The sequence below is a fragment of the Natrix helvetica genome, assembly GCF_964273705.1.
Source record: "Natrix helvetica genome assembly, chromosome: 2".
Taxonomy (NCBI): Eukaryota; Metazoa; Chordata; class Lepidosauria; order Squamata; family Natricidae; genus Natrix; species Natrix helvetica.
The window spans coordinates 91,283,916-91,310,590 of NC_138552.1; the positions used below are offsets into that span (position 1 = coordinate 91,283,916).

Consider the following 26,675-nt stretch of genomic DNA (forward strand, 5'->3'; position numbering starts at 1 on the left):
TTATCAACTGCAGTGGTTCACTTAACAACCTTAAGTTATTCATGGGCAGGGAGGGAATAGCTGCTGCATGAGTGTGAACATTGCCTCCATACAGTAGAAGTTCAAGAACACATTACAGAGAGTCCTCAATTAACAACAGTTCATTTAGGGACCATTCAAAGTTACGACGACACTGAAAAAAGTGACTCATGAGCATTTTTTCACATTTACGACCACAGAAGCATCCCCAAGATCATGTGATGTAGAATTCAAACATTTAGCAACTCATATTGATGATGATTGCAGTGTTCCAGGGTTATGTGATCATTTTTGTGACCTTATGACAAGTAAAGTCAATGGGAAAGCCAGATTTACTTAACAACCATGTTGTTAACTCAACAACTGCAGTGATTCACTTAACTCTGACAAGAAAGGTTATAAAACTCACTTAGCATCAGAAATTTTGGGCTCAATCGTGATCGTAAATCTAGGACTACCTGTTGTTCCATCTTACGAACTCATCCTTGGTATTACCTACCGATCTTCTCCTAATATGTAAGGTAAAGGTAAAGCTTCCCCTTGCACATATGTGCTAGTCGTTCCCGACTCTAGGGGGCAGTGTTCATCTCCGTTTCAAAGCCGAAGAGCCATCACTGTCTGAAGATGTCTCTGTGGCTCATGTGGCCGGCATAACTAAATGCCGAAGGCACACGGAACACTGTTACCTTATTATATATATGTATATATTATACCTGATATAATATGGGACAAGTAACGAGAGCTTACTCTGTTACGCAGCGCTAGGGATTCAAACTGCCGAACTGCCGATCTTTCTGATCAACAAGCTCAGGGTATTATCAACAGCATTGCTTTGAAGAAAAAAACTAGTCCGCGCCCCCTCCTAATAGGTAGAGGGAACCAACGATTATAATACTGTGGGGTGGAAGGAGGGGCAGCAAATACAAGATGAAACAGTGGGTCTTTATGTTGTTTGGGAAAGCTTCAGTGCAAGGACTTCCACTGAAATTGAAGCCACACTGGATTCAGCCCAGCAAGGCAGAAACAAAGAGAGCTTTTTGTAAAATGTTTGTCTCCATACTCATTATTTCTAGAAAGAAACAAGTAACTAGGCCAGCACTGGAGCAGATATAAAGCAAATGTTTGGCTGGAGGCTGCTAGGGAGCTTTTGATGCAGTTTATCCATAGTCCCTCTGCTCCATCCCCAGCTTAAAAAGAATTGCCCTTGGCAGTTCTTTTAGGAATCAGTAGATATTCCTACTTATGCTGGATTTCCCTCCCCCCAAATTGCCACACATGTGAGGGGGACTCTGAAAAATGCATTGGTCTCTGAGACACCACCTTGGGAATTATTTATTTTTCCTGGGAATAAATCACTGTTGCAAACATCTGTGTAAACAGAGGAAGCTCCGTAAAACGGCAATCCCATACCGCTTGTTAGGTAAGCCATCTTATCAGGGGCTTGTGAGATAATGTGCAGAAAATAGTGCTTATAAGCACGCATGGTGCAGCACAATTCTCCGTGTGTGTTCTCAGAAGTGAGTATATATAGAAGCAGACATACCTCCAACTCAGATATACTGTAAATATACCTGTAAATCTATTAGCAACACAATGTTGTGCCTGTTTCCTTGGAAATAAGGTCTATTGTGTCCCGCAGGGCTGATGTGAAAGAAAGGATTGCCCCAGATTGCACCCTATTATGGAATAAAACCCATTGAAATCAGAGAAATGCATCCTTGAAACTAAACCTGTCTAGGACTATCCTGTAAAATGTATATATTTGTTTATTCAGTTGGGCTGGTTTGGGGGCAGAAAGAGAGAGATGGGTTGCAGGGTGAGGCAGAACAGAAAGAGATGAAGATGACGTATTTTTGTACTCCTGCCCTAATATCTGAGGAATGCTATTATCAATAGCATTGCTTTGAGGAAAAAAAAACTATTGGCATGCTTACTGTACAATGCTGAAATATAAAGACCATAGAAAATAAATTTGAAAGCATAAAGTCGGGGGAGCAAGGTCATACCCAAAATAAAAATAATGAAAAAAATTAAATTTTGGTGATACATCCTTCATGCCCCTTCCATTTTTGTTCTCAGCCAATGACTGCAACCTAGACATTCAGACTTTGCACCAAATATTAGCCATTGTTATTGGTTTCTATTTGAATCCTCTAAACTCTGGGTCTCCAACCTTGGCAACCTTAAGACTTGTGGACTTCAGCTCCCAGAATTCTTGGCTGGCGAAGCTGGCTGAGGAATTCTGGGAGCTGAAGTCCACAAGTCTTAAAGTTGCCAAGGTTGAGGACCCCTGCCTAAACCACTTAAATTGTAGCATGGAGTACCGGCAATTTGTAAATATTTTTTTCCCATAGCATTTCCCATTGTAATTGGAATGTACTCTTAAATTTTGCCTTCATCTACCTTTGTTCTGGATGATCCAGGAACCAAATGTTTGCCTTTCATTTCTTTCAGTGGGAGCTATAGGAATCTGTATTTTTGTGGGATAGTTTGTGTTTCAACTAGAACTTACTGGTGAATCTTTAAACTATAAATTAGGGGTGTCCAACATTGGCAACTTTAAGACTTTTGGACTTTAACTCTCAGAATTTCCCAGCCAGTGTAGTTGGCTGTGGAAGTCTGAGACTTGAAGTCACAAGTCTTAAAGTTGCCAAGGTTGGACACCCCTGCCTCACATCTTGCAACACTAACCGTCCATGACTCTGCTTAAGTGCTGCAGTCTTGCTTCCTAGGCAGGAAGCATCTCAGATGACCTTGGCTCTGTAAGAATTAATAAGCCTCTAAGGCAGGACTAGAAAAAACTGTTGCTACCATAATTTCTTGCCCTACTGTTGTAGCCCACCAGTGGCCAGCGGAGGTGGCAGCAGAGTCGGACAATGAGGAGTGGAGAGGAACATGGGCCAGTCCTGGAGGCTGGGGAAGGCTCGGATGAGGGCTTTGTGTCAGACGCAGAGATGGGGCCATGGCCATCTGACAGTTCTCAGCTGACTTCAGAGCTAGAGAGGCAGAGGAACAATTGGAGCCTGTTTCCAGTGTGTGCATACACAGAGCTGCCAGGAAAAAAGAACAGTTAAGAAATCAGGGTTGACTTGGGAGTAAAGCCACAGGTGGACAGGGAATGGCCCCTCCCATAGGAAATAAAAGAGGAGTGAGAGGGGAGTGGGCTTTTGCAGGAAACAATTCGTTCGTTAGTTCATTTCAGGAATGTGAAGATCTGTCCGTGAATCTCAGAAACTCTGTGCCAATCTTTCCTTGCACAGCATTTGGGTTTGGAAAATATTTACATGGCAGCTTTCCAAGCTAAATAAGGTCTGTGGTCATAACTTCACCTTTGAAAGACTGTTTACCAGGCCTTTGCTGGATGTGAATGAGAGGAATCCATGTTTGTTTAATAAAAGAGGTTTTGTCGGGACCAGGAATCTGCTTTATACTTTTTGGGGAAACCTAGTTCGGAACACCTACATTGCATCAGCTTCTCTCCTATGCATCACACCATGGCTTCAAGCTGGGCTCTGACAATCACAATATGCCCTGATGAGTGCCTGGCCGAAACAGAAAAATAATACATGGTGAGAAACTACCAGACAGTATCCAGACTATAAACTAGATTGGGAATTAAGGAGGACTTGAGGAATCCCTTTATCTCTTGACCTTCTTGCTTTTCGGCAATACCATCTTGCATTGAAACAGAGCCTTCAAAAAGGAGTCCCACGGCTTCAAAACCTTTAATTGTGTGATGGATTCTCAGGGCTAACAGGCAACAAATCGACAAACTACAAGTGCCTGGCCACCCACTCTTTTCTTTTTGGAGTATAATCTGAGACTCCGGCTTTTCTTATGACAGTTCTTTTTTTTTTTTTTTGCATCCACCAGGGCCGTGGGCATCACATCGCGGCTAACATTTGAACAAACTGGCTTAAAATAGCTTTTGATGCCTGTTCTCAGCACCCCTCTCCAGCTCCAGAGTAAATGATAGTGGCGTGACTTGCCATGCTGAGCTTTTTACTCCCGATTTGAGGTTTATCTGCATGATGCTAGAAACACAGCAACTAGGGAGGAAGAACACGGATCATGTCTCAGCCTTTTCTCTCTCTCTCCCTCTCTCTCCTCCTCTCTTCCCCCCCCTCTCTCTTTCTCCCTCTCTCTCCCTCCCTGCCCTCTCTTTCTCCCTCTCTCCCTCCCCCCCTCTCTCTTTCTCCCTCTCCCTCCCCCTTCTCTCTTTCTCCCTCTCCCTCCCCCTCTCTCTTTCTCCCTCTCTCTCCCTCCCCGCTCTCTCTTTCTCCCTCTCTCTCCCTCCCCCTCTCTCTTTCTCCCTCTCTCTCCCTCCCCCTCTCTCTTTCTCCCTCTCTCTCCCTCCCCCGCTCTCTCTTTCTCCCTCTCCCACTCCCTTCTCTCTTTCTCCCTCTTCCTCCCCCTCTTTCTTTCTCTCTCCCCCTCTCTCTTTCTCCCTCTCTCTCTTCCTCCCCCCTTTCTCCCTCTCTCTCTCCCTCCCCCTCTCTCTTTCTCTCTCTCTCTCTCCCCCCTCTCTCTTTCTCCCTCTCTCTCTCTCCCCCCCCTCTCGTTTTATAAAACCTGACAAAGAAGTAATGCTGCTGTCAATATCCTTCAAATATGACTAGACTGCAAATTGGCATCACTTCATTCTGATTGATTGATTGATTTGACCGTGTGTTTTAATTTTTGCATGGTTGGTTGTTCTAATTTTATTTTAATACTGCTCACCACCCAGAGTCACTTTTTGAGATTGACAGCTATATTAATTAATTAATTAATTGCCTCCCCAACACTGCCATTCTTCAAGTGAGCTTTGGAGACCTGTTTTTTTGCTTCAGGCCCCCAGAATAAGAAGTTGTTTTCTTGCATTATCAAAGAGCCCCTCAGTTTAGAAATATGAAATACATATATATGTATGTATATACATACATACATACATACATACATACATACATACATACATACACATATACATACATACTGTACATAGTTATACATATAATCGATCCTAGTTCTTTAGGGAGGATTTTTCTATTTTTATCAGATTGTGCCATCTAATGGGGTATTTTTAATGGATTGTTTTTATTATAATGTGCCCAGGTTCATTTGAGTTGGGCAATATGTACAGCCTGAAGGACAGAAGGGAAAGGGGAGGGGACATGATTGAAATCTTTAAATATATTAAAGAATAAGGTTCTAGAAGGCAGAATTTTTAATATTAAGCAAAAATCAAGAACATGGGGCAAAAGTAATGTTGGAAAATATTACTTCAAAGAAAAAGTAGTGGAAGCTTGGATCCAACTTCCAGCAGAGGTCAATCAGTAACTGAGTATAAACATTCTTGGGATAAATACATGTCCATTATCTGACAATTTTTTTAAAAAAAAATTAAAAATAATTAGAGGAAAGGAGGAAAGGAGGAGGGAGGGAGGGAGGGAGGGAGGGAGGAAGGAAGGAAGGAAGGAAGGAAGGAAGGAAGGAAGGAAGGAAGGAAGGAAGGAAGGAAAAACTCAAAAGATAGATTTGATGGGCCACTAGATCACATGCTCCCAGATGTTGGGTGAAGAAGAAAAGAGGGAGAAAAGGGGGCTTGCTGAGTTTTTATTACTCTGTTTGGCCCCACCTCTCTGTTTCCTGTTCCTGTGTAAGAAATGTATTCTGATTGGTTGTCAGACTCCCATGGGGCCATGCAGGAGCAACTCTCTAGGCTGTGTTTTGAGTCCACGTTTGGTTGAGTTCCCAGATGCCGTGTGGTAAGTTAGGTAAAAGGCTAATAGTATCATGCCTTAATCCCGTTACCCTGGATCTGAAGGGGGAACTCTTTGTTATGTAGAACAGACTGGCTCAGGCATTTTAATGGCCCTTTAAGAAAACTGGGGGCTAGTAAGAGCGCATCTGTTTCCTGCCTAACAACATGTTTCTCCATTTCTGATCTGGGGAAATATAATATTCTGCCTTTTTCAATATTTCCTAGGATATTTCATTCTTCTAGGAGAGGGGTGGGTATTAACTTCCTACAGTTTTATTTCTATTTGTAAATCTGAATTAATTAACAAATAATGTTGTGACTATCAATGCTCATGAAGACTTGGCGTTAATTTCTTTTTTTTTTAAGGAAAGAAAATAAATAGTAGCTCACATGCGTATCTTAGGTAGAGCAACTTGAGGAAACTTAATCTCATAGATCTTCCTTGCTGCTCTCAATAGAAAATGACATTGTTCGAACGCGGGCTTAGAAAAACAATACCTATCAGAAACCCATTGCTGTAAGACAGGTATGGAGTTTTCCTTTCAATGTTTTATAACATGAGCTATGGACACTGAATGAAGTCTAAGGTTTGTCTTTGATATATCCCACTCTAAATTCTAGTGGGTTAGAGAGAGGGGGGGAGGGAGGGCGGGAGAGAGACAGAGACAAAGATACTAAGTACATTAAGCAGCAAAACCGAAGCCCAGTTAATGGAATGGTGTTTCAGAAATTGCATAAAGTTTCTATATTGTATGTAAGTCCAGCATTGTATGAAATACAAGGAAGGACAGAAAACAAAGTAAGACTAGTCTCCTTACTAGAGACAATGTATTCAGGAATAAACTGCCCAGGAGATGGGGAAGGGCAAGACGGGGGGTGGGGGTGGGGGGAGCTCTCCTTTGCTAAAGATATTCCACCAAAGGCAGAATAACCTTGCTGGTGATACTGAAATGTCATAACTCACGTGGTATTCTCAGGTTTCACAGTACTATATAGCCCCCCTCCCCACCAAACAAATTGCCTGATAGGCAGGGCCGGATTTTCCTATAGGCTAACTAGGCTTCAGCCTAGGGCCTCAAGATCAAGAGGGGCCTTTTATTTTTATTTATTATCCGTGCCACATTTTTTATAAAGGTTAGTACCAATTACAACATGTTTCATTTAATATATTGATATATATCATAGTAATGATGTATTATCTCTCGTGTAATTTACAAACTTAAAAATGGGAGGTGAAAGGGCCCCATAAGTGGAATAGCCTAGGGCCTCTTTTCATCTAAATCCGGCCCTGCTGATAGCCCACATGACATTCAAATCTTGTGAGATTCCAGCTATCTCACTCACGAAGGCATCTAAAGGACCAAAGGCTTTTTATCCAAATCACAAATGTCTTTTTCTTACCATTGGTGGGTGAATAATACTTTCAAATTTCAATGTTGATGTCTGTCTTACTAGGTAGATTGGACAGGAAACCTGACCAGTGGGTGAATTCTACTTTGCTCTAAAGTTACATTAAGGTAACATAAGGTAGCATTTCTTAGTCCATTCTCCCAAGGTCCTTCCCACATACCATTACACCTTCCCTTAGTCACTCATAAAACCCCACTAGATCATTCCCAGAAGCCTAGAACTCCATGGAACATAATCTGCAGGTTAGAGAGCAGTGGTGGATTGCGGATTCCGTTCCAACCGGTATGGTTGGAACGGGCTTGCCGGCGTCCACGTAGATGCACGCAGCGGGCGCATGCGTCTTGGTACTTCTGCGAGCCTCCGTGACACTCCAGATGCTCAGTGGAACGTAGCGCAGGCGCTTTATGCACTGTGTGTGGAAGTGCTGAAGATGTAAAATGTTGGTAAGAACTTAAGAAGCGAGGGGAGGGCCCTCCAGAGCACCGTATCGGAACGGTATCCGGTGCGCCGGGCTGGCTCTGGTACGCCCATACCTGGGCATACCGCCTGCAACCCACCACTGTTAGAGAATATCTAAAATTGATTTCAACTTTTTGGTTCTGCATCCTAGCCACATATCACTCAATTTCATCATTATTTATGGAGTGTAGATCCTGGTGGTTCAGTGTGCTTAGAGGGCAGTATATTTGTGTGCAGAGAAAACAATATTCCAGTTGACAAATCAGACAGCTCACTTGTTCAGAAATGTCACGTTTCTGGAATATATATTCAGGCAAGGCACCAAAAGAGCCACATGATGTTGAAATCAATCAGAAGGTAAATATATGCTAAAATGAGAATTACAAGTCGATATTTTTTTAAAAAAAAGATCTTTGTAATGAGAACAGGTGTTTCTTCTTCATCCCACCCGTGGGTGTTACTTTAAAAAGAATGTTTTTTTTAAAAAAGTAAGTTTTACATCTTTGTAGACTGCTGGTTAAGTGCAACCTCCTCTAACCGTTGCCCGAAAATCCTTAGCATTGATTGGAAATGGAAACTACTCTGACCCAATCTAGCAGTACATCAGATTGAAAAAGGGAAACTCACATTTAAGGGCCTAGTTGACCATCAGATCAGCAGATCATTTTAGGCAAGTTATTAAACCTGTCCTATCCTACCTCACAGGATTGTTGTTGCCAAGCAAAACAAAAGAAATCCCTCACTTTCTGCACGCCTGGAAGGAAAACCAAACCATAAGTAATATCACTCTATTCTTCAAGGCACCTGAGGGTAGAACAAGAAGCAATGGGTGGAAACTAATCAGGGAGAGAAGCAACTTAGAACTGAGGAGAAACTTCCTGACAGTTAGAACAATTAATCAGTGGAACAGCTTGCCTCCAGAAGTTGTGGATGCCCCAACACTGGAAGTCTTTAAGAAGATGCTGGATAGCCATCTGTCTGAAACGGTATAGGGTTTCCTGCCTTCGCAGGGGGTTGGACTAGAAGACCTCCAAGGCCCCTTCCAACTCTACTATTGCATTGTATTATTGTATTGTATCACTGGGTGGTAGTTCTGTCTCAATTTCTCTTTCAGCAAGTAATTCATCGGAATAAATTGTTACTGAAATCTCCATAAAATGTGTGTAGGTCAGTGCCCAGGCAAAAAAAGGACTTCTTTTGTTGTTAGCAATCCCTTTTTATTTACTCCCAAGCAAATTTGCATAGCTAGCTATGGGTGAGCGTGCAGGTACACACACACAGACTCAGGGTGAGAGAAAAGGGTCACCTGTGTTTTCACCCTTGTTTGATATATTTCATTGTTGAAAGCCTCTGTGTAATAACCTTGGGGTTTTTTTTTTCATGTGTTATTTTTATTAGGAAGATCCATTCTCCCTTCATAAAAAATGAGTGTTTCCCATCTTTGCAATCAAAAGGGATTGGACTGATGCACCAATAGCGCCACCTAGAGACCAAAGGAGATACAGCGTATCAGCATCTGTTCTTTGCCTGAAGAGTTTAATTTTTACTGAACCCTCCTGAGCAGGTTTTTGACAAGATTTCGTTTCGCTTAGTTAAGCGAGTCATCTGCGCAACAAAGGTGCTTCCTTCAACACCTGAGCGAGCCAGCAGTCAGCCCCAGGACTGCCATCCTTTGCCTAGGAACTGATCCTTCTGCCACTTGTTAGCATATGATTGTGCAATTAAATAGAATATATTTAACATCGCATATTGCCTGACTTCAACATTCTTCTAAAAATAAGCAAAAGGATGCAGTCTAAAATGGGAAATCAAACTGTTGCCATGGTTTAAAATCAGCCTTGCGCTGTGATAGGCATGGTATGAATTATGCTGCAATTAAGTCTTTTATAAACACTTCAATTCAAGGAGGAAATAACATGGGAAAATAACGCTAACCTATTCATTGTTCCAATTCTTCTTATTAAGGTAATATGGAGAGCAGGCCAAGTAATCAAGACCTGTTGTTCAATTGAAGCAGCAGCAGTAAATCTTTATTTGTAGAGCACTTGTGCCAATTTTACAAAAATAAAATCAAATTATACAAATAAACAGTTCTAAACAAAGACAAAACAGGGAGCAGGAATATACTTGCTTATCTGATTTAAGGTTCTCACTCAGGGATTCAAGAAAGCACTTCAGTAAGGATAACGGTAAAGGTTCCCCTCGCACATATGTGCTAGTCGTTCCTGACTCTAGGGGGCGGTACTCATCTCTGTTTCAAAGCCGAAGAGCCAGCGCTGTCCGAAGACGTCTCCGTGGTCATGTGGCCAGCATGACTAAATCAGTGGTGGGTTGCCAATTTTTTTACTACTGGTTCGGGCGTGCTTGCATGCGTGCATGCTGCTTCTGCGCATGTGCAGAAGCGCCCAGGCGGGTGGGCAGAGCCTCCTGCCACTACCCCACCTTGACTGAATGCTGAAGGCGCACGGAACACTGTTACCTTCCCACCAAAGTGGTCCCTATTTTTCTACTTACATTTTTTATGTGCTTTCGAACTGCTAGTTTGGCAGAAGCTGCGACAAGTAACAGGAGCTAGGGATTTGAACCGCCAAACTGCTGACCTTTCTGATTGACAAGCTCAGTATCTTAGCCAGTGACCTACCACATCATCATCATCATCATCATCATAATGCCAAACTGCCGACTTTGCAATAACAAAATCGAAACTGTTTCACATTTAATATGTAAATGCAGCAAAATCGCACAAACTGATTACAAAGCTAGACACGACCGAGTTGCTAAATTAATCCACTGGTCATCATGTAAAAAATATGATTTAACTGTACCCAGAAAGTCATGGGAACATAAAGTGGAAAAAGTTATCAAAAATGAGAAGGTGGAGATCTTGTGGGACTTTCGAATACAAACAGATCGTCATTTGGAGCACAACACGCCAGATATCACGGTTGTAGAGGGCCAAAGTGTACAGTTTATTGATATTATTGTTCCTGGAGATGCCAGAGTCGAAGAAAAAGAACTAGAAAAAATCATGAAATATCGCGACCTGGCCATCGAAACTACACAGCTATGGATGAAGCATGTAACAGTGATACCCATTGTCATCGGAGCATTTGACACCATGTCCAAGAATTTTATAAGATACATCAACAAATTGCAGTTTCCTGCAATAACACCAGCGAAATTGCAAAAAACTGCACTACTCGGAACATCTTATATTTTAAAGAGGTACTTGGTTTATTTATTTATTTATTTATTTATTTATTTATTTATTTATTTATTTATTTATTTATTTATTTATTTATTTATTTATTTATTTGATTGATTGATTGATTGATTGATTGATTTATAGACCACCCCCTCTCCCCGAAGGGACTCGGGGCGGTTGATACCTAGGACACTGGCAGCAAACTGTATCAACAATTAGCACCGGTCAATGGTATTTGTGATGCATTTTTGAATGTTCAGTTTCATGTTTAATGAATAAAATATAATCATCATCATCATCATCATCCCTTCAATAATAATAATCTGGAGGAGGAGGAGGAGAAAACTGAAGACTCACCTGTTCCGTTTAGCCGGCCTGGACCATTCATAATCTCATTATACCTCTTGGCAGATATATTTTTAACTGGGTAATTTTAATTGGGTATTTTTTAGGATTGTTTATATACTGTTTTTTATCTGCTTTACCTGTACAGTGTTGTATTGCCTCCTCTTCTATGTTTTTATGTTTCCATGTTTGTAGTCTATTTTATCTATTTCACTTGACTGTACACCGCCCGGAGTCCCTTTGGGGAGAGGGGGCGGTATAAAAATCGAAATAAAAGGTAAAAAGGTAAAAGAGGAGGAGGAGGAGGAGGAGGAGGAGGAGGAGAATGATAAGGAGAAGAGCTTGTAAATCAGAGATTTGTGTCTGGTTCAGAGAAGAGTCCTTCATTTTCTTTTTTAAAACAGTGTTACTATATAAATCAGCACTACATTGCTTTACCTCTGTGCAATCGAAAGAAGATACACGTGGCAAATAAATGAAGAGCTGGAACAGTACCACCAACAGAAGTGGTGCCCAAGTAAAATCTAGGCAAAATTGCCCCCAAAAATTGTTTCTCCCAAAATTTGGGACGCAAAAGCACATTAGCAAAATGATGAGGGAAATGCTACTATCACTTTGCCTATTTGGCTAGGAAATACATGTATTCTATGTGAACAGTTAAACTTCAAAGCAGCCAACATTGTTGTGCATCATGTTCCCAATTTGGGGGGAAACGGTCCATTTGATTCATTTTGGATCCCGTGAAGATAAAAGATGAAAAGCCTCTCTGAAACCATTTTTGTCACAGAAGGTCCTATAAATATACAGTGCTTGAGATCCACAACAGCATGTGGAATTCTGATAGAGGAACTAATATTGCATGGATTGCTCAATCATAGCATAGAAGCATAGAAGCATGTTTCCTGATCAAAGCAACAGTGGCTGACTTTTTTTCCATCCATTTCCAAGCAATTTTTCAAACCCTTTAAGAAGTACAGGCAGCCCTCGACTTACGAACACAATTACGCCCAAACTTCCTCTTGCTAAGTGAGACTGTTGTTAAGAGAGTTTTGCCCCATATTATAACTTTTCTTGCCACAATTGTTAAATGCGTCACTGCAGTTGTTAAACTAGCAACATGGTTGTTAAATGAATTTGATTCCCCACCCCCCATTGACATTGCTTGTCAGAAGGTCATAAAAGGTTATCACATGACCCTGGGACATTGCAACCATGAGAAATATGAACTAGTTGGGGCCAAATAGATAAGCAGCATCAACTATCATCTCAGGTCAACTACATCATTCTCTTGGCCTGTCATTTGCAGTTCTACTTTCGGTACTTTCTTTGTCTTGTCAGATAAAATATATTCCACACCTAGCATTCCTTCCTTAACATCTTCTACATATTGTCTATCCATAGAAGCAGATGTCATTACTGACCCTGTTGATACTGTACTTACTAACTTCTGGTTCCATTCTTCCAAGATCTCCTCTAATGTTTCCGATGTTACAATGTTTTGTATCATTTTGTAAGCCTCAGTATTAACTGACATCAAGAACAGGCTTGTGTTTTTCTTTTTCTTTTTTCTTTTTCTTCTGCTTAGAATCTTTAGTCCCCTCTAGTGTCCAGTTTCTAAAGTCATTAACTTATTTTTATTATCACATATAATACTGAAGGTAGCCAAAATAAGCTTCTTTCTATGGTGGAATGTAATCCAGAGTCCCAGGAGAGAGAGGGTCTTTTACAGAGAGTAAAGAGACAATATAGCCTAGAATCTTTGATACACAGGAAGAGGTCAAAGGTGCACCTCCATACCTCAGCAATTCATATGATATATCTAATAGTTATGCAGATACTGTAGTTGTTTTAATTTGACAAGATTTCTTTTATTAGGTCAACATCAATAAAGAAACCATTCTGAACTAACTCCTAGTGTTTGAGCTTGATTCCTTGCATCTGACAGTTTCCCACAGAAGTTGTTTATTTTTTTAAAGTGAATTCCGAGATGTTATAGAAAAAAGCCACTGTTCCAAATTTATCTGGACCCCTAATCTATTTATAACATTTTCCGATCAAAATCTTTACCTTTTTGTTGTTTGTTTCAAATTCTGTAAGTTCTATAATTAATTTTTCTTTGGAGACAAACTCAGCCCATGAAGCAGGGGTGAAATTCAGCAGGTTCTGACAGGTTCTGGAGAACTGGTAGTGGAAATTTTTAGTAGTTTGAAGAACCGGCAAATACCACTGTCTGGTCCCAGAGTGGGGTGGGAATGGAGATTTTGCAATATCCTTCCCCCAGGAGTGGGGAGGGAATGTGGATTTTGCAATATCCTTCCCCCAGGAGTGGGGAGGGAATGGAGATTTTGCAGTATCCTTTCCCTGCCGTGCCCACCAAGCCACGCCCACAGAACTGATAGTAAAAAAAAATTGAATTTCACCATTGCCATGAAGACTTTTCGATTTATCCGAAGGCCTCTAATAGCTCTAAGACAAATAGGCAAATTTGGAAATAGACCATTTCTAAAACTGATTAGAAAGTGAACTTAAGTGTCCTTTAAAAGGTTCTACTGCAACTGATCAAAATGACTCATCCCATCACCTTGTGGCATTTAAACCCATAGAAAATCACTGCCCTGTGGTCTCCTCATGAGAAGCAGCCATCCAGAACAGAATTAACTAATAAAATGGTAGTTATCTAATCTGAAATGTTCACTCTTATTTAACAAACTACACATAAAGCAATATATTAAAGCCTTGTATTAAGAGAAACTCAATGTTGGATGTTGTTTAAGTTTTTATTTAAAGTGATATTTCATGGATGATATTTCATGGGTCAAGGTGAACTAAATTCTATGTCAAGACTTGTTTTTTATAGGTATCAAGTTATGTTTCGTAGTGATGCATACTCCTCGTTTTTAGCTAGCCACTCTTCTGAAGAGGGAATTCAACTGTGATTTCAAATAAAAGATGTAAAGTATATACAGAGCTCATAAATTAGCTACCATAGTAAGCTTTGTACTAATGCATTTTGTGTATGCCTTCAAGATAATTTTTAACCTCTGCCAGCTGCCTGGACTTGTCCTTGCAGTTTTCTTGGCAAGATTGCAGAAGTGATTTGCCATTGCCTTCTTCCTAGGGCTGAGAGACGGTGACTGGTCCAAGGTGACTGAGCTAATTTTGTGCCTAAGGTAGAACTAGAACTCACAGTCTCCCAGTTTCTAGCCTGATTCCTTAACCACTACACCAAACTCACTTCCTTGTGAGTTTCATTTGTACAAGTAGTCCTCAAGTTACAACCACAATTGAGCCCAACAATTATGTTGCTAAGTGAGACATTTGTTAAGTGAGTTTTGCCCCATTTTATGTTCTTTCTTGCCACAGTTGCAGTTGTAAAGTGAATCATGAAATTGTTAAGTGAGTCATGCAGCCATTAAGCAAATCTGGTTTCCCTCATTAATGTTGCTTGTCAGAAGCCAGCTGGGAAGATTACAAATGGTGGCCTAATGACCTTGGGATAGTACAAGTGTCATAAATACTTGCTGGTTGCTAAGTGCCAGAATTCTGATCAGGAGACCATGGGGATGGTGCATTGTTAATGACAACTTCCAGGTTTTCTCTGCTGTTTCCCCTCTAACTAGCTGAGGCTACTGCAATGATAGCTGCAGTCCAAAATATAAAAGACTACCTATATCAGTTTAATGGCTAAGCATGCCAAGAGTAGAGTAGAGTAGAGTAGAGTAGAGTAGAGTAGAGTAGAACAGAACAGAACAGAACAGAACAGAACAGAATATTCTTTATTGGCCAAGTGTGATTGGACACACAAGGAATTTGTCTCTGGTGCATAAGCTTTCCCTGTACATAGAAACAACAATGTGATTCAAGTAATTCTGTGTGTGTTTGTGAGTTTCATTGCATGTTCCATTTTCTATCTCTGCAGCAACGAAATTGCTTTTCACCATTTCTATAGTTGGAAGCAGATAGTTTAAATAAGACCATTTATTATTATTGTAGTCTTCTTTGTACATTGTGTGATTGCTGTAGACAGCTAATGAATTGTGCCTGTTACCTTGTTGATAACTTTAGAAATTCCCCATTCCTTTCTGATCATGGCTTTCAAAAATGTATTTGTTCTATGGCATTAAGATTATCTAGGATTCCCAGATCCAGGTTACTAAAGGACCAATGTCAACAAAGAGATACAGAAAACTACAGTCATCAATTTACAACCATTCATTGAGTGATCAAAGTTACAACAGCACTGAAAAAAGTGACATGACTGTCTTTCACACTTAGGATGGTTGCAGCCTCCCCGTGGTTATGTGATCAAAATTCAGATGCTTGGCAACTGACTCATATTTATGATGGTCATGTGATCAACTTTTACAACCTTCTGACAAGTAAAGTCAATGTGGAAGTCAGATTCATTTAACAACCATGTTACTAACTTATCAACTGCAGTGATTCACTTAACAACTGTGGCAATAAAGGTTGTAAAATGGGGTAAAATTCACTTAACAGCTGTCTCTTAACCCTGCTAAGATTTTTCAAGATTAGACAAAGTCAGCTAGTTGCCGTCATTTATTCTGAAAAATTACAATTCATGGAGTAATAAATATGAAGAAGAATGTTACTTTTATTTTTATTAATAAAAACTTACTGGGATTTATAGAAATTTATTCAGGACAGCATTTGAGTTGTACAGTAGTACATTAGCCCTTAGTTTTTTGCTGTACTTTCAGTACTTCACCATTAGATGGCAAGCTTTGCTTAACCATTTTGATCATCAGATAGCTATTTCATGTACAATGATACAGTACTCAAACCTGATTATGCAAGATTTCAGTATAAAATCATATAGCTGGCTATAGCTTTCAATATTTGTTATACCTTTAATTTAAATTCATTCATTCATTCATTCATTTCCTTTCTCTGGCAGTTTATGTTAACATTCTACAAAACTCTTCACTAAAAATATACTTTTAGAACAGAAGTGTGTGTGTGTGTGTGTGTGTGTGTGTGTATTCCAGCATAACTCTGGAACGCCTCAAGCAATTTCAACCAAACTTTGTACACAGATAACTTACTCTCTGGAAAAAAATACTGTGGGGATAAGACACCCCTAACACCCCTCGGGGGGTGGGGGTGTTCTGTTAAGATACAGCCTGTTGTGTCTTAAAATGGCTTCTACTGTGGAGTTGCCATGGTAACGGATTCACACTTTTGAAAGCTCCCAGTGATGGGGCATCCAAAATTTCTGGAGGCAAGCTATTCCATTGGTTGATTGCTTTCATCATTGGGAAATGTATCCTTAGTTCTATATTGCTTCTCTCCTTGGTTAGTTTCTAATCATTGTTTCTTGTCTTATCTTTTGATGCTTTGGAAAATAGTTTGACTCTCACATCTTGGAACATGGCCCCTCAAATATTGAAACACTGCTATCGTGTCTCCCCTAGTCCTTCTTTTTATTAGACTAGACATACCCAGTTCCTGTAACCGTTCTTCGTGTGCTTTAGCCTGCAGCCCCCTAATCATTCTTGTTCTCTTCTCTGTACTCTTTCCAAAGTCTCACCATCTTTTTTATATTGTGGTGACCAGAAGTGAATACAGTATTCCAAGTGTGGTCTTACTAAGGCTTTGTACAGAAGTACCAGAACTTCATGTGACTTTGATTCTATCTCTCTATTAATGCAGCTTAGGATTGCATTGGCTTTTTTGGTGGCGGCTGCACACTGTTGGCTAATATTTATTTTGAGTGATCACTCACTAGGACTTTAAGTTCCTTCTCACAGTTACTTTGCCACTTATTACCTTGAAGGAAGTCAGGTGGCTGCCACCACCTGAAATAGAGGCAAGATAAGAAATCAGTACCGGGAAAGTCAAATTTCCTTTGGGTATAGTATATAGATGAAAACTGCCTCCCCCGGGCTCCAGAGGCCAGAAACACAGCCGCTTCCAGCCTTCCAGAACTTCTGGGAGGCCCGTTTTTCCCTCTCCCCGAGCTTCCACACGGCCGCTGCACTTACTTCACATCCAAAACGGGCTGCATGGAGAGTCCTGGGAGAGGAGGGGCCAGTCAGGGGTGGGATTTGGAGGTTCTCCGAACTGCCCATATTAGCTATCCCACCCCTCCTTACAAGGATGGGTGGAGGAGAGCACTACAACTCAGCATAGGGAAAGGCTGTTTCTGAAATAAGGACTAATTCCTAATGAGTCAGTCAAAGTGATTTTATTGCTTACTAGAGGGGCGGTGGCTCAGTGGCTTAATTATGCTGAAAATGGTTTTTGCTCCAGTGGTTTGAGTCCTAGCATGGTGTGCTGGGGTGAGTTCCCATCACTCATCTCAGCTTCTGCATACCTTCGTTTGAAAGCATGTTTTATGTGAGTAGACAACTACTTGGGGGGGGGATGGGGAGAAGAGCTGGTGCTCCATGCAGGCAGTCAGATTCCTGTCCTCTGAATCCTCCCGATTGTGACGCCTGTTTGCAAGGCAGCTCCAGGGTGGGAGGGGACCTTGGATGCTGCTGCTGGAAGAACCACTTGTCTTTCTTCCTGGTGTAAAGCCAGCTCACCATGGAAAGTGTGTGTTTCCTATAATAGAGCCAGTACATGGCAGCCTAACTACTATTCTGAAATTGCATTGTAGTTTCCTGGCTACTGTAACACCACACTCTAATAATAATTGCTTGTTGGATGTACACATTCCAGAAATCTAACAGACATGAATCATTGTTACTGGTTAGTGGATCAGACTTGGAGCAGAGACTCAGGAATCCTGGCTTTATATGTATAAAGGATGATATATGTAGTCATGCAAATATCCTCACTCCTGTCCTCACCTCAAATATTGGGATGCAAGCAGGCAATGACTCTATTTGTTGGCAACATGTCATCATGGTTTGCTCAGATACATTTAACCAGGAAGATTTCCCCATTCAGTTATTCATCTCCTGGACAAATTGGATCAGTTACACCAGGGGTGAAATTCAGCAGGTTCTGGAGAACCGGTAGAGGAAATTTTGAGTTGTTCGGAGAACTGGCTGGCCCCAGAGTGGGGTGGGAATGGAGATTTTGCAATACCCTTCCCGCCACGCCCATAGAACGGATAGTAAAAAAAAATGAATTTCACCACTATTCCACTCTCTTCCCCTGACCTATAAAATACAGCTTGTTTGGGGGAATGGAGTGTTTTTTATGCTGCCTTGACCCTTAGAGGGGAGGGGGGGAAAGGATGTATGAATGAAAGATGAAGGAAACCTAACCTTTCTGGTATTGTGCGTCCTTTCTCTGTTAAAATGGCTATTGATTAGGTTCACACATCACTTGAATAGGTTATTGGGGAAAAATCCCAAGAACTAAGCAAAACTACCACCAGGCAGAAAAATAACCATTGCAATAGAGTTCACTTGTCCATGTTTCTTAAATAACTTTTGAATGGACAGACTGCAGTGGAACAGACTCCTGTTATGCTCGTCAGATTCGTCCTCAGAATACAGAATACAGAATTGTAGCCACTGTGTTTGCTTGCAGACGCTTCATTACCCAACTACTTATCCAATTAATTACCTAGTTGGGTAATAAAACGCCTGCAAACAAACAACCAAGCTCAGAGAGCACTATATCACAACCCCACAATTCAGTCACCAGCCACATATCTTCTCTTCTATGGTCCCGAGATCAGGGGTGAAATTGAGCAGGTTCTGTAGCAGACATTTTGAGTAGTTCAGAGAACTGGCAAATACCACCTCTGGCTGGCCACAGAATGGGATGGGAATGGAGATTCTGCAATATCCTTCCACCAGGAGTGGGCAGGGAATGGGGATTTTGCAGTGTCCTTCCCCTGACACGCCCACCAAGCCACGCCCACAGAGCCGGTAGTAAAAGAAATGAATTTCACCACTGCCCCAGATGTTTGAGGATTCCCCGGGATTCAGGATTCCCCCATCAGCCCTGATGATCCATTGCGCCAAGCCTATATTTTCACATCTTGCCTCTCACCTTTTATCGAAAACACAGAGGTTCAAATCAAATCAAATCAAGTTTATTGCAGTCAAGGACCAGAGACCAGAACAATTAAAAAAAAAAAACTTCAAGGACTATCCAGTTAAAAATCCTAGAATAAAACAATAAAATAAGAACAGATAAATAATCAATAACAGATAAAATAAAAATAATAAGTTAAAACACGGAGGTGGTTGTTGAATTTAGTTCTCAGATTTGCACGTCACTCCCCCAGCCACCCCGATTTATAGCTTTGTAACAATTTCGTTAATTTTTTGGCCGACAGTAAATCCCGGGAGAGAGAAGGAAGGGGCCGTAGCAAGTCGGTTTCGCCGATTCAGACGTGCAACTGCAAGACTCGGGCCGGGACGCGAGAGGAGAAGCCAAGCGGGTGTTCCCTTGGCGAGAGGGGTGGGAGAGAGAGAGAGAGAGAGACAAGGGGGGGGGGTTCTTTCCCTGAAAGGGAGGCGGAGCAGCTGCTTTCCTTTGCCCTCCCCCTTGACCCAGGTGGGAGGAGCCTGTGGGAAGGCGGAGCAAGAGCAGCAGCGGTGGCGAGCACGGGGGTCCTTTCTTGTGCGATCTCTCCCGGCGTCGCGCAAAGCAGCCGCTGCTGCCGCTTCTCCAGCTGGGTAAGTCTCCGCCGCTTTTGGCTTTGGCAAGGACGCGCGTGCGCCAAGGAGAGTGCAGCGCCCTGGGTTGCCGCTAAAGCTTCGGGACGGCCTTCCTCCCTCCCTTCCCTTTGCTCCGATCGCTTTCCTCCCTTTGTTGTTGCCGCCTTGCTCGCGAGTAATCCCGCTGGCGTTAGCGAGGGGCGCCCGGCCGAGCAGCCTTTTATCATCGCAGCGAAGCTTCGCTGAAGGCCCGGGGAGATACGGCGGGCCACCTCGGGCATTCGCCTCGGGGTTGTGGGAAAATATGACATTCGATCGGGGTTTTAAGAGATTAAGAGAGTTGGATTGTAGGTCATCTAGTCCAACCCCCACACCCAAGTAGGAGACCCTGGTCGCACTTTAAGACGCGCATCTATGGAGATTCTCAGTCAGGGACTTTTTTTTTCTTCCAAGAGGCAACTGGACTTTTCTGGTTCTTTGAAGAGGTTTCGCTTCTCATCCAAGAAGCTTCTTCAGCTCTGGGACCTGAAGCAAAATGCCTGCAAAGGAAAACCAGAAAGTCCAGTTGCCTCTTGGAAGAAGAAGAAGGAAGAGGAAGAAGAAGACCACCACCACCATCTTTGGGCCTTAAGACTGCGTTGACAGAATCTCTTTCGGATAATCCCGGGCGCATTCCCTCAAAAGTAAGGCTGGAGGGACAACTCGTCCCCTAAAGGCAGATCAGAATTCCTGGCTTGTTCCCCTTCTTGTGTGTTCTTAAGGCTTTCCACCGCCACCCCACCCCCGTCTAAATGATCCCAGAGCCTCTTTGACAAAAATTTCTCAAACTTTGCTGGTCATCGGTTATGCTTCCTGGGAATTACGGATTTGTAGACCAATAGAATTGAAGGACCTCAGATCAAAAAGAGGATCTCCAAATTCTTTTTCCTTTTTGTACTTTATTTATTTAATTAAGAGGGGACTGTCGTTTTGCCCTTTGGAAAAAAAATTTTTTTTTTTGCGTTATTAAGCTTAGGAGAGAAAGGGGAGCATTGTGGACCCTGGTCCATGCCTATTTATTTATCTTTTATTATGTTATATAAAGTTTTTCTGACGTGATTTGCTTCTGACTGAACCAGGTTGTTGAAAAAAATCTCTGAAGATGAATTCTTAATTTGGATTAGGACCTTTTCTCAACGGTTTCTCTCCTAATTTTTCTTGGATCACCAGAAAACACCACAGAAAGTCTGATGTTTGGTTTGCTGTAAAGAAAACTTTTACACTTCCCTTGCATTACTATTGACTCAGCAATCTGAGGCTTTGCTTTCTTCTCATTTTTCAGATTTCCTCCTTCCCCCCCCCCTTTTTTTTTTTTTTGCCCTCCCCTATTTATTCTGTATGTTAGCAGGAGCAAAGTTCAGCTTCAGTTTCACAAGACTTTTTTTTTCTTTTTCCTAAGGCTGAGAAAGACTCAGTCAAGGAAATATGTCTTGGGTGGACCTTCTTGTTTCTGTCAAAGCAGATTAAGAATGATACAGGTTTTGTCTGTTGCTAATACACCTGTGAAGGGCTTCTCAAAAGAGCAATATTAAGATGGAGCACAAAAGCATTGCCAGAACTACCCTGCTAGAGTTTAGAAGCTTTTCTTCTAAGAAATATTTTTTTTCTTCTTCTTCTGCTATATTGTGAATATGAATATTGAATTGTAAAATCATTGCCAAGACTTTCATCCCTCTGGGCCTTAAACTGTTAAAATTATATGGGGTCACATTGTATGATATTTAAAGAAGGCATATTCAATGGAATTTTCTTTCAGAAATGTATTCTATGTATTCCTTCATGGTGCTCAGGATATTCACTCTTCACCACACAGTCTTAAGTTGTGGTCTCGACAGAGGTACTCTTAAGTTCTACATGCAGTTTTACAAAGGTTGTGGTTACTTGTAACTCACTTGATTGACCTTGGAAAGGCTAAGGAGAGAGAAACTTGGGGAATGCCCGCTAGCCCAGGAAATCCCAGGGCTGCAGGATACACTGAGACAAGAACATCAAATCCACAAGCAAACAACAAACATTTGATGTTTTTGTCAGGCAAACAAAGCCATGTAGTCAATAGGAGCAAAGCCCAACTCAAGGGAGAATCTTTACTTTTTAATCTCAAAAGCCACTAAGTCATAATTTGCATTGCCCGTGTTTGCTGAGTAAACTAAACTGCATGTAGTTATGCTGTACATTATAAGGTAAAGATTCCCCCGCACATGTGTGCTAGTTGTTTCCGGCTCTGGGGTGGTACTCATCTCCATTTCAAAGCTGAAGAGCCAGCTCTGTCCAAAGATGCCTCTATGGTCATGTGGCCGGCATGACTAAACGCCGAAGGCACACAGAACACTGTTACCTTCCCACCAAAGTGGTCCCTATTTTTCTACTTGCCTTTTTTATGTGCTTTCGGACTGCTAGGTTGGCAGAAGCTGGGACAAGGAATGGGAGCTCACCCTGTTACACAGTACTAGAGATTCGAACCATTGAACTGCCGACCTTCTGATCGACAAGCTCAGGGTCTTAGCCATTCAGCCACCGCATCCATTACTGAGCCATAAATGTCGGTTGGTAAGCTAGGCTTATATAGCATTCAACATGTATTGCTTAACATACAGCATAAACCTCACCCAGCAATCTAGTTACTTCAGTAAAGCGCAGGTGTTGTAATCATGAATAAATAAATTGTGCTTTCATAACTTCTGGGAGAGTGTAACTGTGTAAAGGATCACCAAGATGATTTTGTGCATTATAAAACTGGTTTATAAAATTAAGAACTAGCTTAACCCTTCAGTTTGAGCACTTTTCCCTCTCTTCTGAAGTGTTCACTTTCTTTTTGGTTGACCACAACTTGCCATTCTCCAAACCCAAGAAATCAAACATTTCTAACTCAGTTTTCTTTGAAAGCATCATGTTTTAGCCATGGGTTGTGAAGGTAAGATCTTTCAATAAATTGTAGTCAAGATTAACTACTGTTTTTATTACTGTAAGTAAACAGAAATAGGAAAGCAGTGATAAAAAAATGCCTCCCTTGTCTCGAGCCAGAGAAATAGTGGAAATGGAGATTGTGTCCTTCATGAAAAAGTATTTCTTACCTTAACATGCTGAATTGGCCTCTTGAAAATGCCATTTTTCATCTACTTGGCTAGGCAAAAAACAAGCATGATTTGAAATGTTCACAGGTTCAGAGCAGAAAATAGCAGATGAGTGACCTTTTTACCTGCCTGTTTCTCATGCAAACTATAATCAGTGATTTAAATTGTGAATTTTATTGGTAATGCTTAAGTCAGCTGTTCTCTAAGGATAATTAGGTTTCTCTATTGCAGGGCAATCAAAGAGTAATAAATACGTAATGAGAAATGCTTTCAAGGATTAGGACTTATATCCTGTATTTGCAAGTATGTACACATTTCTTAGATACCGATGGGGGAATTGTAAGCAATGAAATTAGGTTGTAGTTATTCCTATAGTTCTACCATTTATTTTCTGAAATTCCAACCACCCCAAAACTGCAGTTCTTGGAGTGATTTATAGATGTTAGCAATGTAAAAAAACGTTCCATTGGAAAAGTTAATATGGAGAAAAAAACACTTCAATAGTAATCAAGATGAAAATTGTGATAGCTATAATAAAAACAATGTAGAATTCTAACAGCATTGAAAAGTTTTTGAAATTACTACTATATATGTAAGATAAGCACAGTAAATCTGCCATTTATGGCAATGTAGTTAGATCTCTACATTGTTAGAATTTAATCAGAATTAATCAGTATGGTGGAAGAATAAAGAGGAATAAAACTGGAAGCAGGAGATGGGAGGAAAAGAAGTTGAAAGGGAGAAAATGGAACTAAGAATATACAGTATTATTAAATAAACATTAAATAAATTTGGGAGCTGTTGGTTAATCTATATACTACTAAAATTCTCATTGTGTTAATCTGTTTGTCTGTTTGTACTCTCACTTTAGCGTTATACTAACAAACTGTGCATTATACTATAACTGTCTGGAGATTCTCAGTCATCCAAGTCATGGTTGTCCCAAGGAGGTTTTTTCAAAAGGCAACTGGACTTTGTTTTTCTTGAAGACATTTTGCTTCTCGCCTAAGAAGCCTCTTCAGTTCTGAAGAAACAATCTATATGAGAAGCGAAACTTCTTCAAGGAAAAACAAAGTCCAGAACCCTTTTGAAAATGCACCTTTGGGATTATACTACAACCATTTTTGAATTGAGATACCAAAAATCTACTAGCTTAAAGAATAGTTAAAAATCTGGGACCCATTACTCCTGTGGAATTGAAGTTTCCACAATGTCCGTACTATTTTATTTGCAAAGTAATGGCTACTGCAGCATCCCAGCAGTCACCCAGTCAGGATTTCTGGTGCTCCCTGCTTCCCACAAGCAAAGTCAATGGGGAAGCCAGCAGGAAGTTGAAAGTCATTCCCACTTGCACTGCTTTTTTGCCCACACGTGGTCTTTCTGTTTAGCTCTTTAGCCAAGTAAATATTAACTTACTATTGAAGTTTGTTTGCTACTACAATTATTTTTCTGTTATGTTATATACTATATGATCACAGCAGGATTGGGATACCCACACACACACTCAGTCTAAAATTTAATGTTCATTCTAGTCACATCAGACTGCAGTACCTTTCTCTCAAAGGATGACCCAATGGGTTGCAAAGTTGCCAGGTTTAAAATAAAAGCTTGCAGAATATTTGTAATGTTTATTTAATTGATTCACTCGAATCACACAGAGTCATGGCAGGCAAGCTCCTTATTTATAATCAGCTGTTGGGAGTCATACTAGGAGATGTTGGTATGTTTGCTTTCCACGTAAGAACGTGATTGATCATGCGTTCCGAAGCTTACTTTTTTATTCCCAATTTATTCTATGCGTGACTCCAGAGATAAGCCATGTTGCAACAGCGGTGCAAATGCAGCATTTCAGCATTTCAGCACCACATGGGAGAAGATTCTAAAGGTTGTGTCACAAGGTTGCAAAAGGTTTTTGCATTTTCTGCAAATATGTGAGACGTTTACGATGTTCACATGAGAGAAAACCTTTCTTGGCAGTTGCTGTAGACAAATACTGCACCTGGCACCCATCTTCTGTTCCCTACAAAACGTTCTTGAGATTACGTATTTATGTAATAAAGGGAGAATTTCACAACTCCACTCCGGTGTTAATGGACCTCTAGGTCTTTTAATAAAATAAATCAGACTATGATTGTACTCTGTAATCTGAATGAATCACGTTGATGTGATTTCCCCTTCCCCCTCTCATTCTTTGCTTGACACCTCAAATATTTTCCTATATTGGATTTTTAAAAATATACATTTGAAAAATTGTTATTTTTCTCACAGGATGGCACGATATGAATGAGGATCTGGAACTAAGATCAACAACTTACACTAAACTATGATATGGTTTGGCTTAGTATATTGAATGAACCAACAATTACAGTTTGTAATCATAGTTGTGGCTTAATTATTGTGTTTGGAGTCATCTTATTTGACTTATTCTTTAAACAATGGTTTGGTGCATTAGTTAAATGGGCACCTGTATATGTATACAAATTTAATTTTCTTTCACTATGATCTTACACTGTTCTCTGTTTCCTGGGTTAGTTCTTTTCTATCATGATCCTCACATACAATATTACTGTACAGTTTAGCTGAGATTGATATCAAGCAGGCAAATTATGTGTGTCCTACTGATGATTAAAGTGAGAGTTTATGATTAAGTGTATTGATAACTTTCTTTTTGTCGAAACATGTTCTTTACATGCCAGCAAATAGTAAAACCTCAATATTTTTAAATGAATAATTTTTATTAAAAGATTCTCCAAATATTTAAAAAACTGCAGAGGTTTAATATATCTAAGGAAGAGATTTTCCTCTCTTTTGCAGCAGTAACAAACGTAGCCATTTTTGCTACATTTTTGCTACGTGCAGCAAAATCTTTACCCTTTCATATTGCACATCGACGTTCTTCCGATAAACATTTCTTTTTAATTTATAAATCCAGAAATCAGCAGTTCGTTTTTAATCCATTCTCAGCAAACATCTATAAATGGTTTCCAGTCTTTTATAAAGGTGGTGGTAGATCCTTCTTTCAAAACTGGGTCATCTTCTAGAAAGTTGCAATCTGTAAAATGTTTTGCTTCTTGAATATTTTTCAGAAAGAAGGAAGGATACATGCCTCTTTTTGGAAACTAAAATTAAATCTGGAAAAACATCTCCTTGCTGGGAATAAGACTACCTTTTCGTCACTTTTAAAAATCTCTGTGACTTGCTAAGGACAGTAAGAGAGCGGAGGGTGGCAAAATTTAGTGTAACTTTTTGTGGCAGAGGTCAGCAATATCCACGTCAGCCATGTCCACCCATTTCCTAATAATCAGGTGAGCCTCCCATGTTAGCTGAGCTACAGGTAGTCTTCTATTCAAAAGCAACATATCATAAATTCATAGGAAACCCAAATATCCAAAGAAGGATGGTTACACACCTTCAAGAAAATAGTGTAACCATTTAATGAATATTATTAAATGCAATTTTTTTTTTAGCTTTATGCTGCTCAGGTATTGATAAATTCTGAGAGGGGGATAAAATTATCCTAAAACCTGCCAAATAGGGCAGGACAAGGGTCACCTCTAAATACTCTCTTTCGCCTTCCTGGAAATATTTTTCCAAATCACTGTAGAGAAAGATCAAGTCGCCTTCAATTCAAGCTCAACTCCTGTGACTCCTGTTACTATCAATGTATATGTCACCGTGAAAGACCGAAATTGGTGAATGTCGACATTCACCGGTGAATGTTGGTGAATGTCGACATTCACCGGTGAATGTCGACACATACCAATTTCGGTCTTTCATGGTGACATATTGTTACT

The 26,675-nt window shown here is 40.6% G+C and overlaps 1 protein-coding gene across 3 annotated transcripts in view; it reads left to right on the top strand.

Moving 5' to 3' along the window:
* Positions 1–19,642: 19,642 nt before the first annotated feature.
* ACO1 (aconitase 1) overlaps positions 19,643–26,675 on the top strand; it is a 61,713-nt gene continuing 54,680 nt past the window's right edge. The window contains exon 1 of one of the 3 annotated variants that reach the window (XM_081940580.1): positions 19,643–19,789. The gene's annotated coding sequence lies outside the window, so the exon portion shown is untranslated. Of the gene's footprint in view, positions 19,790–23,149; positions 23,185–26,675 lie in introns of those variants that run through there. The other 2 variants (XM_081940583.1, XM_081940582.1) reach the window with 2 other exon arrangements.